We start from the raw sequence: 15,633 nt of genomic DNA, 5'->3' as shown, positions 1-15,633 counted from the left end.
CTTAGTTTTATTTGAACTATCGGAATTTCAAAATTAATGCTCCAATTTATATAATGTGCAGGAAGACCGAGCTAGCTGCCACATGATATATCATTCAACCCAACCTTTCGATTTTGGGACTGGTAGGGAAGGTGTAGAAAATCTAGAAATCCTTACCCCCAAAGTGCTACAAGTGGAATTTGGACCAAATATAATACAAAGTACAAAACTTCTACGAGAAAACCTTTAGTACAAAACTTGGGAAGATCCAAACAACACTTGATTAGCTAGAGCCACATACGTTGCATAATGTATTTTATGTTCCTAACATATTCCGTTTTAGACTTTGGTCCATTTCATAATGTTCTAACTTATATAATTCATTTTATTTTTGGCAAACATCTTTAACTATCTTAATCTGCAATATTTACACATTTCCACTCAATCTCTTTTACTTAATTCACAATGCACTTTATTCAAAAATAAAAATAAAAAAATATAAAATTCACAATGCACTTACGGAGTATCTTTTTACACACCTTTACTTTATACACTCATTTCCCTATCTCTTGCAAGAATGATATGAAAGTAATGTAATGAAACAGACGTAGTATGTATGCTGCAACTCTAGCAGGTGTTAATGTATGCACATATTCCCCCTCCATTTACAAATTATACTAGTAATGAAAAGAAATACAGATTGATTTAAAATAAAAAGGAATAAAAAATAGACGGGTAAAAAGAAAACGTTGACACTGATCAGTTACAAATTTACAATGGTTTATATCTGCTCCTGTTTGATTAAAATGTTATTTTTTTGCAACAATGGCCAACCAGCACTTTTCAGCCTCAACGCACCAGTCTCAAAGCGTCTGTTCATTACTTGATTTACAACCATAGCACCTGTAAATACTATTTCAGCTCTAGTGAAAACCAACAAGATTTCATCGTCTGTGTTCTAAACATCAAACCGAACACAGCGAATCCTGCCACCAAACAATGCGTCCTTATGGTACAGCTACTGATGGGGAAAGAAATTGCTAGAAAGCAACTTGAAGCAATATGCAACAAAACATTGTCAGCCACAAAAGGGTAAAGAAAATCATGTTATTAACATTGCAAAGACTAAGTTCTTTATATGCATAGTATACAAGATATGTGCACATACGTGTGGCATCACAGCAGTAGCAACCTGCAAAAAATGTCAGTCCTAAAAAAAAACAAGGGAAGAACTCCCTCTATTACCACCAATGAATGTTCTTGGAAGATGCTGAGCCAAATATTCCCCAAAATCATTACATCAGCATATACACTGAAGAGCAAAATTCATCCTTCATGATTAGCATTCGCTGAACTTTCAGATCCCTTGCTGAAGCAGCACACTAGGACCTCTAGCATGGACTCCTAATCCAGAAATTTCTGTAGTACTCACTGATTATGGAAACATGGAAATGGTAAGACTACCCTTATTGAAAAGAAGGAAATGAAGGGGAAAATAAAAAAGAAAAGAACAATTTTAAACAGGAAGGGCATAACTGGAGAGAGATATTGACCAACAACGAACTACTTAATGCTTGAGCTTTTAATATCACTTGTTTGATTCTAAAACAGTAGAAATATCAAGTTATTACCAATACAGTGATTTGATCACTTTGACTTCAGCCTCGTCTTCAAACTTTCAATTTCTTCTAGTTGTTTCTACAAATAGGGAAAGACAGATTAGAGGAAATGATCACAAATATTCTTCTCGGGAAAAAAAAAAAAAAAATTCACTTCACAGATGCATGCAAACCTTATACAATGTTTTCCACCACATGTTTGATCTCTCTTGTAGCATTCGCCAATCTAGTGCCAATCTCATACTCAAGGTTATTTGGCTGAGAAGTATGAGAAGTAGAAACTGCATCTCTCTGAAAGAAAAAGTCAGAAACATGTTACAATATAGAGAAGACTAGGCAACTTCAAAGTAGGAAACAAAAGCAAGATGCTTTTAAGAGGTACTAGAAGACGTAGCCAAAAACATAAACCAGCAAAACATTACCGATTCTCTTGACATTTGGTGTCTAAGCTTATCAATTACCAGATGCCCAGGATATGAAGACTTCTTTCCAGAGAAGCTTAGAACTTTAAATACCCCTACAAGAGCCCTGAAAGCATATGTAAGTTATGCTCTGAACAAGTAGTAAAGATTTATAAATTCATATAGCATGGAAAGGGCTTCTCTTAAAAACTCATCAAGATTCATTGAAATATTGGCAAGCTACATAATAACAGAAAAGGGTTTCACTTGGAAACAAAAAAATTCCCCTAAAAATCTCTTGGACATCCACTGATAATTAATTTCTAACCCCGCATATATCATACCACAAGAAATACTACATTCATCAAAAAATCATCCACAGAAAAAGTAATTCCCCAATAAGGCAATAACCCATCTACACCTCCCAAAGGAGGGAATTCTAGGCTTTGACAAAATCCTTAACCAAAGAATTCAATTTCACAACATTACTGCTGGTGGAAGCACAATAAATGAGACTAAAAAAAAAAAGCCAAGGACCATGAAGTGGATGAAAAAGCTTCTTCTCCAAGATCTATGAACAAGGTATCGACCTCACTACCAGGCAAAAATGTCCTGAAAAGAATTTCCACCATTTATTTTTGCAAAACTAAACAACCAAGATATAATACACAAGAAGATCCAATCTCAGGCTACAAAAACAATACACAAAGCAAATAAGGAACACACTAATTCTTGAATAAAAATAAGTTAAATAGCAGCAAGTTTGACAATTAACCCCTAAGGTTGAACAGTTGAGCATGTCTAATGAATAATTATCTCACCCATTCCCTATTTACAAGAGCAGTAAACAGAGGCTCAGAAGCTTTCCTACAGATATCAACTCTAGAATTGGAAGTGGAGGATGAAGTTCAATGACAGGTGATCTTGCACGATGTATCTTAGAAGTTACAATCACATTCATGCACATAATAATCATACATCTTGCACAATGTATCTAAGAAGTTACAATCACAAGCACAGTTATAAATGATTAATAAAACACCCTTTTTCCCTTCTCAACTCTACCCCTCTCCTCTCCACCCCCACCTACCATAGCAAGCAAGAACACACACACACACACATTTAGTTGCACAAACCTTCCATTAGGGAGAATTAAGCACTCCTCATCAAGCTTCCTAACAATCTTCTTTGCAGCTTCCGGAGTTTTAAAAATAGCATAAGCTTGTCCTACAAGCAGGATATTCAACATAACTCAACATGATAACAAACTAAAGAGTTAAGGTTATGTAAGAAATCCTTAGTAGTATAGGGTGACTTGCCAGAATGTGGGCTAGATAAGGCAGTATGAGGCACCATTTTCGCCGTGCAACCATATCCAAGACCATGCCATACTATGTTCTGACATAAAATGCAGGTATTCCCAATATTAAAGGTATGCTCCAGAAACAGACAAATTCAAGCACAATTTTACCCTGCAGCCAATTTTCTTTCTTCTTTATTTGTGCTGGCGTGTATTGTGGCATGCAGGAGCAATAAATCAACACTACATATATAGCTCAACAAGAAGGATCAACTTTTGTATGTGCAGGGGAGAAAAAGAAAAGAGGTTCCATAACTGTTAGTAGATCACTTCTCGAATCTCATGAATAGAAAAGCATGCACGTGATTTTAATTCTTTTAGTAAGGTCTTTAATAATTACTGATAAGTTTCAATTTCCAATCACATATATAAAGAAATTCAAAAATGGATAAGCAACATAAAAAGCAAAATAAAATGAAGAGACCACATTGTTTATAAAATCTACCATAGCAAAAAGCACAGACCTTTAGAGACATTAAAGAAAATATTGGTTGTTACAACAGACTTAGACTTTAACATAGAGCTCATTGACATGAAGACAAACTTAAACTTGTTACAGAAGACAAATACATGAACAAACACATTACTCCATATTAAATAAATAATAAAATCCAAAAGGTCATTACCTCAACTTCGTGTGAGGTGTATGTGGGATCCAAATTCAAGAGCAGAACAAGAGATCCCCGATCACGGGCTTCCTTCATTCTTTCTTCCCAAGGCTGAAACACATATTTCATAAACTCTTTGGAAGGCATTTATAATAAATAACATCATTCTAAAATATTAAAAAAGAGTTCAAGTGAGCTTTCTTGTTTTAAAAGTAAAGAGCTTGTTTCCACTAAAAGTCTATTACTGTAACAAAAAAAAAGACATGTTAAATCCTATATGCTCTCTAAGAGTCCTCAGCTTCAGTCTGTTAAAATTTTTACAAGTTCATTTGTTTCTCCACAAATTTTATACAGGTATGTTATAAATTTTTACAAAAGAAACGCTTAACACATAGATCAAGAAAGGATCCCATTCATGCATACATAGTCTATCTTAGGCTATGTTTATTCACCTAATATTTGCTTATCTGATCTGAACTTATTTTTTCTGATCTAATCTAATTGTCTAATTTGACTAAAATTGGACCTTATGTGTATGCTAATCTACAAGGAAAAAAATATCAAATGACTTTATTTTCGCTTTGTTGTATTCTCTTTGTTTAGGTTAGGCTGTGTTGGGGTACTTGAGGGCTTGCCCTAATCCTGTTTTTGGTTTTGTTCATTAGTAATATATTCTTACTTGCTTAACAAAAATAAACAAAAGATTAGCATTACATAACTCACATATCAAATCTTCAAATAAATGCATCAAATAGATCAACTACATCACCTATCTATAAAAAAAGTCAACCTTTAAGCATCATCATTGTCCATTAACTTTAATCATTAGATATAGCGGTTAGTAAGCAGTCAATATGTGATAATTATTTAGAGCTGTGCTTCTATTGCTTCATTAAAATAAGACTATATTACACATGAATAAGATAACAATTATATCAACACCACTAATGTTAAATATAAGGAAAAATTAGCAACAAGGAAAACAGCAGTAATGTTATAAAGATATTTCATTTTAATATATAACTAAATTTCCTCTGTAATTACTGTTATAACAATAGATATTTAAATAAACTCCAACACTTAATTCAATTATGTAAATATCAAATTCTTTATGTTCTGACAAAAGCCAATACAATAAGCACAATTAGAAAGAATGGATAGTTACTAAAACTCTTTATCCTAGACAACCAAGAAGAGTTATTCTATCTATTTTTTCATCAATTTGAAAGAAACGGCCAAAGGCCAGTTGTCTTCATTTTTCACTGAACAAAAATCAGCAGCAATTCTATACTCAATGACAATTGAGCAACCTCCTAACCAAACTCCAGTAAGAATATTCTCACAGGCAAAGATGAGTCATAGCATGAACAAATTGATTTCAATATTTTCCAATTACATTTGAGGAGTCAGATAAGTATCAGCCACAAGGGAAAAAAGATAACTGGAGAAGCAGAACAACCAGAAGTATCAAACAATGTCCACCAAATTCCACATCAACCTCTTCTCTCCCTAATTTTCACGTTCCTTGAATGACCCATACTAAAAATCAAATATTCAAATATAAAATTCATTAGAACTAAGCACCATCCATTACCAACTTAGGCAATCACATCTCGGGACCATACATGCATAAATTCTATGATAGGATTGCACTTTATACTTACAAATTTTGGCACATACCCCTTCCAACCACACCGAAGAATCAAATATAGCTAATCACAGAAAAAGATACGCGTAAAGAAAAATACTCACAACATTGCAAGCTCCCACCCATTTGCTCTCGTCCTGTGTACAATATGAGAATGAAAGCAAGAAGATTACTACCACAGGAAAATCATATCATAATCAACAGTTTTTTCGTAGATAAAATATTTATAAAAAATAAGAAAATAAGCTACAAAACGGAAGAGAATAAAACCAATAGAGAGAGATAAAAGTCAACAAATGAAAGAGATGACACGTTAGTACAAGAAGATATTTTTACATGGCTAAACCAAAATTAGAGATGAGCGGGGTGATCACTTTAACATTCAATCCATTAGGAAACATCAATTGTATATAAAGGGAGGCAAAAGAGATTTTTCAAGTGACAAAATAGTTTTATGCATCTTGGGTATGTCTTAGTGAGCCTAGGCATTAAAATTGCCTTGACTAAACACAAAAGGCATATGTTCCTTTCGGGGCGTCATAGTGAACCTAGGTAAATCTCCTAACGTCGCCATGTCTAAACACAAAAGGCACATGTTCCTCTTGGTGTGTCTTAGTGAACCTAAGTAAGTCTCATAACGTCGCCTTGTCTAAACATAAAAGGCACATGATATTACAATAAAGGTCACAATCAATGAAAATGATTTTTATTTGGGAGCTTAACGCCCAAAAAAAATAAAAAAAAAATTAAAAAAACCAACATGAACCCTTGCATCTTACAGTTCGAAGAGCAAAGAACTAACCACCACTACAACAAGAGGTAATGCTCCCTCCATCAAAAGATTACCCCATAATCCCATTAACAAAGAACGAAGTCCTTAAAAATTGCTCTGTACATCCCACTTGAAAACTTTCTTGCTGCGTATCTTTCTCTCAACATCAATGATTGTAACCATCTATGTGCATAAACTTGCACTTGCTTCTTTAGAAAGTGAAATAAAGATTTGGGACATTCTTTAAGGGACGGAAGGAGTATTGTTTTACATGTTAGCATCTAATTGATAATATATGATGCTAATAAATGAATGAAAATTCTTTTTCAATATTCTTTTCTTGCCATTTAAAAAGTGTGAACATTCATTTTACCATAATAAAGTCAGAGTAAGTCATTCCTCCAAACTAAATAAGTTACTTCTCTCTTTATCCAAGTTACTTTTTACCTTCTCTCTTTTCACGTAGACAATTAATTTTACACTTTGTTAGAAGAAAAACCCCGCTATTATTTTAATACCTCTTTTTCCACCACCAAAAATATATGGTCCCACACACTCACATCCAACAAAAATACACCCCAAGATCTCTTACACTTCTAACATCTCAATAAAATAATACCTCCCTATAGCTTTTCGTTCTTTTTCAATAAAACAACAATAGACACCAAACAACTTAAAACCTAGAATATGCGTTTTGATAAGTGTTATAACTAATCTGGGAATGGGAGTACCTACACCAGAACAAGAAATTCTAAAATAGATTTTCTCCACAAGTCTCTTACACATTCACTCACACATTCTAATAACATATAAATGTTTCATAAAGAAGAAAGCATTATACAAAGTAGCATTTAAATCTTCACAAGTACAAGGGATTGCTTTATTAGCAAGTGGTTTTATTAAAGCACGTCCGAAAGCGAGAAATTCAAAGACGAGAAAATATTTTATCCTTTTTAAGCCATTAGAAAATCAACGGGTACAAGATAGTGAAATACTATAGATACAAGGTAAGGAGCATCCAATTGAAGGTTGAATAACAACAAACTTACCGGGGGTCTTTGAGTGACTTCGATAAGATGCCCATAAGCATAAGCGCCCATAACTTTAGCTTGTTTGATGGACGCTCTATTCAACTTAAGATTAGATTTGTCCTCTACTTTGCCCTTAGATTTGAGATGTGTGAGGCCATCCTTTGTACCATCCAACCCCACACCACAACCGCTCTCCACTTTATTGCATTGTGGAGCCTTATCACTTGTACAAGAGGCCAGGGTTGATTTTCGCATATCTTTTGATAGCATTGCACCCGTTTTGCTAACTTTGTCACTAGATTTCTCCTTCATCGTGTTATTGTACTTAGGCTTCTTAGGCAGACCATGACTTATACCCCTGTCCAATTGTCTGCTATCACTAATTTCAGCAGCATCACCAACAGGTTGTCGAGTAGACAGTTTAAGCAACTTTCCCACAGGTTTACTCTCAGTTATGCTATTAGACTTTAGCATCTTAGGAATGACACTGCTTCTACCAACCAATTGTTTACCCATCTTGCTTTTATCAGTTGTTTTAGCAGCAATACCAGAAGGCTCTGAAGCATTATTATTTGCAGCAGAAACAGAAGCAGTGTTTTGTGCATTGAACCCACCATCATCCAATGGTAATGGATTCATACCATTATGCTTAAGTTTCTTTGATGGCCTCTCCTCCAAAGCACCAGAATCATTAACAGACTTCAATTTCCTCACCAAACCAGTTCCTATTTGAATACCCATTTTCACTTCTTTCTTTCCCTTCTCAGAGACAGAAGAGGATGGAACTGAAGCAGAGCCATCACATTTTCCACAATCATCACCTGACTTCAACCTAAGATTAATTGCCTTCCCACCCGATGGTTTAACAGATTTTATCATCTTCCTTTTATCAATTGTTTCAGCAGCAACGCCAGAAGACTGTGACACCTTATCATTACTGCTTGGTAGTGGAGCAACATTATCATTAAGTTTCTTTGAAGGCTTCTCCACCATAGCACCAAAATCAGCAACTGACTTCTGCCCATGATTCTTTGCTCTCTCATCCGATGGATGGACAGATTTCACAAGCTTGGATTTTAGCAAGGTACCACTTGATGATGGTCCTGTCTTTGCAGCAAATTCAGTAACTTTGTCCACTTCAGTTTTCATGGAATCAGGTGATCTCAATCTGAATTTTTGACCAGAACCCAAGACCACTTTAGTCTCACATAAATCCGCTGAACCTGTATTATCAGATCTAGGAACATCGCCCTTTTTGTTTGACACTCTGTCATACTTCACCAAGAAAGAACACACACCAGCATCAAACAAAACATTTTCATCTGCACCAACATTATGCTTGTTGGATACCAAGTTTTTCTTTAGGCCCTTTTTTAGACATGTATCATCACATTGAACATCTCCACGATTTTTTGGAGGACAGGATTTTGACTTGTCCAAAATATCTTCTGCTCCATCATCATCATCATTCGATGTTAGAGGGCCTACAATGCCGTCATTCTCTACAGCATTTTCGGCCACGAGAGTATTTTCAACAGAATTAGGTGAATTTTTTATCCTCACTACTGTATTTCCGCTATCTAACTTATCGTGACTTGTTTGTGGAAAATCACTTTTGTTCAATAAGTAGTTAACTGAAACAGTATAGCAACAAAACAATAGTGTCAAAAGAAAAACTTTTTCTAACAGAAGGTTAAACCAAAAGATTTTTTGGTTCAAAACACACCCTTAACCGTGGCAATTGTTTCCCTCAGCACATCAGAAATTGTAAAATGTTGAATATCAAATGCACGATAAAACACAAAGTGTGCTGTCCTAACTTCTTCAGTTGATGGTTGCCGGTTTCTCTGATCCTTGGAAATACACATAACATTACACTTCCCGGCAATTGCTTCCTGAATTAGCACGAGCAGAATCAGAGGCAGCATCTTTATGCATATCGAAATCAACATTGAGAACGCCCTTGCAACTTAAAAGGCCTAAAGGCGAAAAATTGAACGGAATTTAGCTTATGACTCCAAAAATGTCCTCTTCGTCGATGAGATGTGGTTGAATTTAGGGAATCAAAACCTCAGTCACGGGCTCACAGCCTCCATCACAACCTTTAGGGTGTGTTCTCTTCACCTCACTTATTACACCTGATTTCACCTTATATCTCGCCTAATCTTCATTGATTAAACTTTATAACTTTTTTAAAGTGAACAAAACGCACCTTTACTATGTGGTCGCATCTTCTGCGACCAAGATTAAGTACCCCAAATACTATCCCTCACCTTTGGTAAGATATTAGAAATTGTTTCAAAGCCAATATGGTTTTTTCACTTCAATCACCCGAGAAAAAACCCAACAAACCATATTTCATTGGCTTATTAATCTTAAAAGGTGGAGCAGTGGAGCTCCTCCGGCTCCCCTTTTTTTATAAAGTTGAAACAAGAATGAAATCAAAAAGGATCATTAAGGCAAACAATGAACTAGCTTCCATAAGAGCAACTTCTCATGAACGTTAAAGTTCATACTTCGTATATGCTTGAGAAGCGCAAATGAAATGCAAGCATATATTAAAAAAAACAAAAACAAAAACCAAAAAAAAAAAAAACCCACCATTTCCTTTTGTGGTCTCTTGAGAGTGAGAAAGTGATAGTGTGTAAAAACTTGTTTAAGCCAAGGGACAACTCTTATTTTTTGCATTGTAGTGCGGTGATGTGAAGTGGGGTGGGGAAACTAAAGGACTAAAAGGACAATCCTTCATGGTTTCACCTCAATATGAAAATTGGACTACTTAGTTTAGTGAGTAGATTAAACCTAGTGGAGGTCAAATTTGAACGCATAGAATTGAGAACATAAATGACTGTATTTAGCTTTCAAAAGTCAGCCCTTGTCAATTGCTCAAAAGTACAAACTATTATGATTTTGGAATTAATTTTGCATCATCACCTTCCACTCCCACGGTTGTGTCATATTAGACTGACACTAGTGATTTTTTCCTAAGATTTGAGTATTAAACTAATTGTTGTTAGTTGAAGCAAAGATGGAAAACTGTGTAGCACATAATCACGACGGCCAATGGGCAATAAGGCTGTGTGCGCAGAATTTCATGGTGAGATGAGGATGGAAGGATGCTTGTTAAGGGAAAACATATGGGGGATCAGTTGATACTGTTAGTGCCATGTTGAAGATGTCTAAGTAAGCATTGTGGTGTCATAACCGGAAAATGGAGGAAAACATACTGCACATTAGCACAGCCATTGAAAATCCAAAAACATTACTACTTTTCATCCTCCCGCCAAGAAGAAGCAACAACTAAGTTAATTGACCACCTTACACTAAGATACTAAAGTACTAGACAAACCGATATTTAAGCCATCTCTTATTGATGCCTCTAATATTTTAATTCTTCAATCAAGCATAGCAAACAATATCAAAATTTTTAAACCCATTGCCCATCCACCTCAACATAATTTCCTATTTCAACAAACCAATGCTATGGAACATGCACCACAAGTCATCCATCTTATCAGAATTATCTTCAAGTACCCACACTTACCTATGCCTTCCATTCAGCAACTTCTACCTTCTCTATGAGACAGTAATACTATAATGATCTTTGATATATTAACTCCCCTGCTACTTTAATAGCCTCACAATATCAGTTCAACAACAATTAATAAACTTCCCCCTTGATTGGTCACACAAAGACAAACCAACTCATGATCTTAAAGACAATTAAATAGGATAGCATTAGTGGCTTGCTGCAGCGCCTCAACACCCATCAAATCCATATTGTTACAAACAAAACCCAAAACACCATCATCAGTAGAATCCTTAAGCACCTACTAGTACATTTCAAGAGGTAAAAAGGCATAGACAGTTCTATCCCTGATTGACTTAAGTGCCAAAAATTAAAGAATCAGGTGAATTCACAAAGAGACACGACTTCAGCAAAAGTGAAAGAAATAATAACTAAAGCTAGTAAACTATAAAAGGTAAAGCGACACACACACACACACACACACACACAAACAAAAACAAAAAAAGAAAAACAAAAGAGAGAAGTGCAATATAAACATTAGTAATATATAACTACAGTAAGCTCATAAGGCACGACCAATGATGGGAAGCAAAGTACATATGACATACTCCAAACTCAAAAACAACAAAAAAGTAGAGAACATTACCAGGGGATTAATATTTGCCAAACCTCTGCCACAACCAGTACCTAAAAATAGCTCATTCTCAAGCACATTTTCACCTCCCAAGAAATTCGACACTTCCGAAGGACGGAAAAACCATAGCACTATGACCTTCCTTTCTTTATTAGGACGCTCATAAATTTGGATGAGCTTACCAATGTATGGTTCTGGTACTCCGTCCTTGAACAGATATACTGAATCATAGAGAAAGTACTCTACACCATCATATGTAAATGAATTATAAATCTGCACATCCCCATGCTTACCACCTAATCCCTTCTTTAAACCCCACGAGAAGTCAACTTCATCAAGTTTACCTTCATCGCTTACAGACATTTGTATAATATGAGTGATGATGCACAGATCTGCATCAAAAGGCAAGCACTGTCTTAGACAAAAGACATTAGGACACTACAGCAAAAAAAATAAAATGCTAGTATCTCCACATTAAAATTTTAATTAATTGTCATCAATAAAGTGAAATTCCATCACCTAGGAAGGTATTTAAAAGCAAATAGAATAACATCAGTAAAATTTATGTATGATCAAACACTTTTATGAAAGTAAAACAGTTCACATTTTAAAATAATATCAGTAACAATTCGCGTTTAAATATTTCGCCACACAACTAGAATGCACGCAAACCTAAAAACTTAAACAATTGATCCCCAAAACCTATACAGCATAACCCGATAGGCCTATATGATGGAAGACCATTCAAAGGGATCCACAAAGCAGAAACATACACAACGACATAACTAGGATAAATTTTCAGATACTTATACCTTTACAAGGTAGTAGTATTAGAATCACTTTTTTCCCAAAAAAGCTAAACATTCCGATGGTTACACTTGCAGGTAAATCAGTAGCCTAAAGTCCAATTAGACGCAAACTAATAATCTATCAACTGAACCCGACAAGTACGACATTTTCCACCACATAATGCAATTACACTAAACAACTACAAAACACTAATTACACTCTGTAATTACGAACACTAATTACACTCTGCAATCACAAATGCTAATTACACTCTGTAATTACAAACACTAATTACACTCTGCAACCAAAAAATGATAATTATACTCTGTAAACAATCATCTACTTTGCATCAATTTGAAGGCAAGAGAAAAGATTATTATTTATATCCAAAGAACAATAACTACAACTACAATCCATAATTAGAAACAATCACATGATAAAATCAAGAACCAAACTCTAATTGTCCAAGAAAGCTAACAGAATATAATTAGGTGAAAATTGCATAAGAAAGATGATCAAAACCCTAATAAGTAAATATTTCGCTGAATAAAGAAATTATACCAAATTGGAAAGCAGAATTTCGAAATTAAACCCTAAATTGTTTGCATGCAATTGTAAAAACTTAAAAATCAAGAATTGAGAGGAGAGAGAAAGGGCTTTACCTTCAAGAGAAAATTATTCGAATTCTAGAAGTCTCGTCAAGGACGGTTAACGAGGGAAGTGATGACCGACGTTACAACTTACTCCGTACTACAGAAGTGAGAGAGTAGAGTAGAGTGAAGTGAATTGATTAAAATATTTCTTTCTTTAGAACTCATTTTAATTTTAAATTTTATTTTGATTAAAATATTTTTGTCGTTTGGTAGTTTTGGGCTGGAATTTTGGATTAGTCATGATTTTATATAGCCTACATAACCTTTTTGAGTTGGGCTTATAATTGAATTAGGCCCATATGAGAACAACATCCACCAATCCACTCCTATAATTATATGCTCGTATCATCATCATTCATTTCATTCCTATGCATTCTCTTCACTTGAATTATCTAAACTTCATAACTTACGGTCTGTTATGTTCAGCTTAATTTCAGTTCAGTTCAATTTACAATTTCTTACTCTCATAAACAATTCAGTTCAGTTCAACCCCAATCACTTCGGTTCACTTGTTTTCAGTAATTCGGAACAGACCCTTAGCTTATTAAATTAGATTAATTCAAATTTTTACTTTGTTTACACCTAATTGGACCTTGTCAATCTTAATTATATAATCTAACCTTATTTCTATACTTTTGTGCTACATATTGCATTCTTTTTTACATTTTCAAATACATCAATCTTGTATCTTTATTATAACAATGCCACTCCCTTTGTACTTATTTTCACATATCATATTCTTGTGATGATAATTTGTTTCAGTATATACAAGTCAATCTTAACTTGATTTAACATGAAAAACATAGCAACTTCAATCATTTTAGTTTGTTGAATAGAAAATAAGGTTTCCATATCCTAAAATTAGATAGATTATTACTTACCAAACTAGACACTTTGTCATTTATTACCTACAAAAAAAAAACTACTACCATTTAGATGACTTCATGATTATTATTGTTACCTTTGTCCCTTTTTCGACGATTTTAGTATGCATTGTTAGTTTTTTCACATATTGTTCTATTTAAATAAATATAAATTAATAAAAAAGGAAGGAGAAAAAAAAAAACAAAAAAAACCCTTAATTAGCCTTTACTTTTGAGTCGATTCAAGGTTTATGTCAATTTGAGTTATCGATCTATCTGATTTTGGATATTTTTTGAGCCTATGTTAGATAAGGTTGAATTCATTATACTAGGTATAATCAAATGCATAGAATGTCATAATCAACATATTATTCCACTTTTATTGACCAAATCCTACACCCAACTCAACCAATTAAGGTAAATCATCAACATTTGACAATTAATAACAAATTGTAAAGCTCCGATGGGCAACACTCATAATCTATTAATGATAGATATTACTTTGATGTTGATTAATACTACCTTTATTAGTAGATCAAAGAATAATGTGAACCAATTATTATACTTGTACAAATCTATTACTTATTAATTAAGTTGTTCTTAATACCTTACGCAGAAGTTATGACTTCAACTAATACCAAAATAAACTTGCATGCCAAGTACCAATTCGTAAAATATTTTGACTCTGTCATATGTCAAGGGATAATGTTTCAATATGGTGCTACTCCACAACTTTACCAAGAATTTTATGAAGTAAAGTTTGACGCATGCAACGCAAAAAAAGTGTAAACCTTTATTTTGCAAGTTGCTATTACTCCAATTTCAGATCACATATTTGTCACGATTACGTACGTTAGTTGATGACGTATACGACCCAATTAATAAATTACTGGAAAGACATCGACTTATATAGGGAGCCAATGCCATTACATACATCTCCCACTTTCCCACGCGGCCGTGCCATCGACCCCCACATCCACAACTTTGAATAGTGCGTTTAGCCACTTCTATGAATTATGACCCTCGTAGTGATTTTAAGCAACCAATGAATTCGACGTATGTAGGGAATACGATTTTATTAGTGGTTCATCAACTTAAAAAAGTAAAATTAAACACCGAAATGATTTTAGTGATTAAAATAAGAATTTGCATGAATTCAAGAAACCAATTAGTTCGACGTATGTAGAGAATACGGATTAATTGGTTATCCATTATTAAACTAAAAAAATTATAAAAAAAAATTATAAAAAAAAAAGTAAAATTGAACATCGAAATGATTTTAGTGATCTTGAATGAAATCTTAAGCTGATCGATGATATTACTGAGATTGGCAATTCAAGTCCCACATGGAAAGATTAAGGAAGAAAGGACTTCCTTATAAATGTGTGTGCACACTCCAATTAATATAAGGCCTTTAAGGAAGGTGCCCAAAAACAAATCTATGCGGGCTAGGCTCAAAGCGGACAATATCATACTAATGTGGAGTGGAGTGTGCGTGCGACCTGTCAAGGTGGGTGACCTTGGCCCAACAAGTGGTATCAGAGCTAATTGTTCGACAGGACAAACACGGGCGTTATGTGTGTGGGGATGCTCTCTCAAATGTGTGACCTCGCGATTGTGGTGCCTTGCGTCGAAAGTCCTCCTGATATTGTGGCTCAGGCGGTGTGTCCCGTGGTGATAGCGGCGGTGCAAGATGGTTTTGTTGGAGGGTAGGTCATGAGTTATATGGTCCTTGGTTTGAGGGGAG

At 34.5% G+C, this 15,633-nt stretch overlaps 1 pseudogene; it reads right to left on the bottom strand.

Annotated features, from left to right (window-relative positions):
• Nucleotides 1–462: 462 nt before the first annotated feature.
• LOC110732392 lies at nucleotides 463–13,181 on the bottom strand (annotated as a pseudogene).
• Between the last annotated feature and the right edge of the window lie 2,452 nt (nucleotides 13,182–15,633).

The sequence above is a fragment of the Chenopodium quinoa genome, unplaced genomic scaffold (assembly GCF_001683475.1).
Source record: "Chenopodium quinoa cultivar QQ74 unplaced genomic scaffold, ASM168347v1, whole genome shotgun sequence".
NCBI classification, from domain to species: Eukaryota; Viridiplantae; Streptophyta; class Magnoliopsida; order Caryophyllales; family Amaranthaceae; genus Chenopodium; species Chenopodium quinoa.
This window is presented reverse-complemented; position numbering and strand designations above follow the sequence as displayed.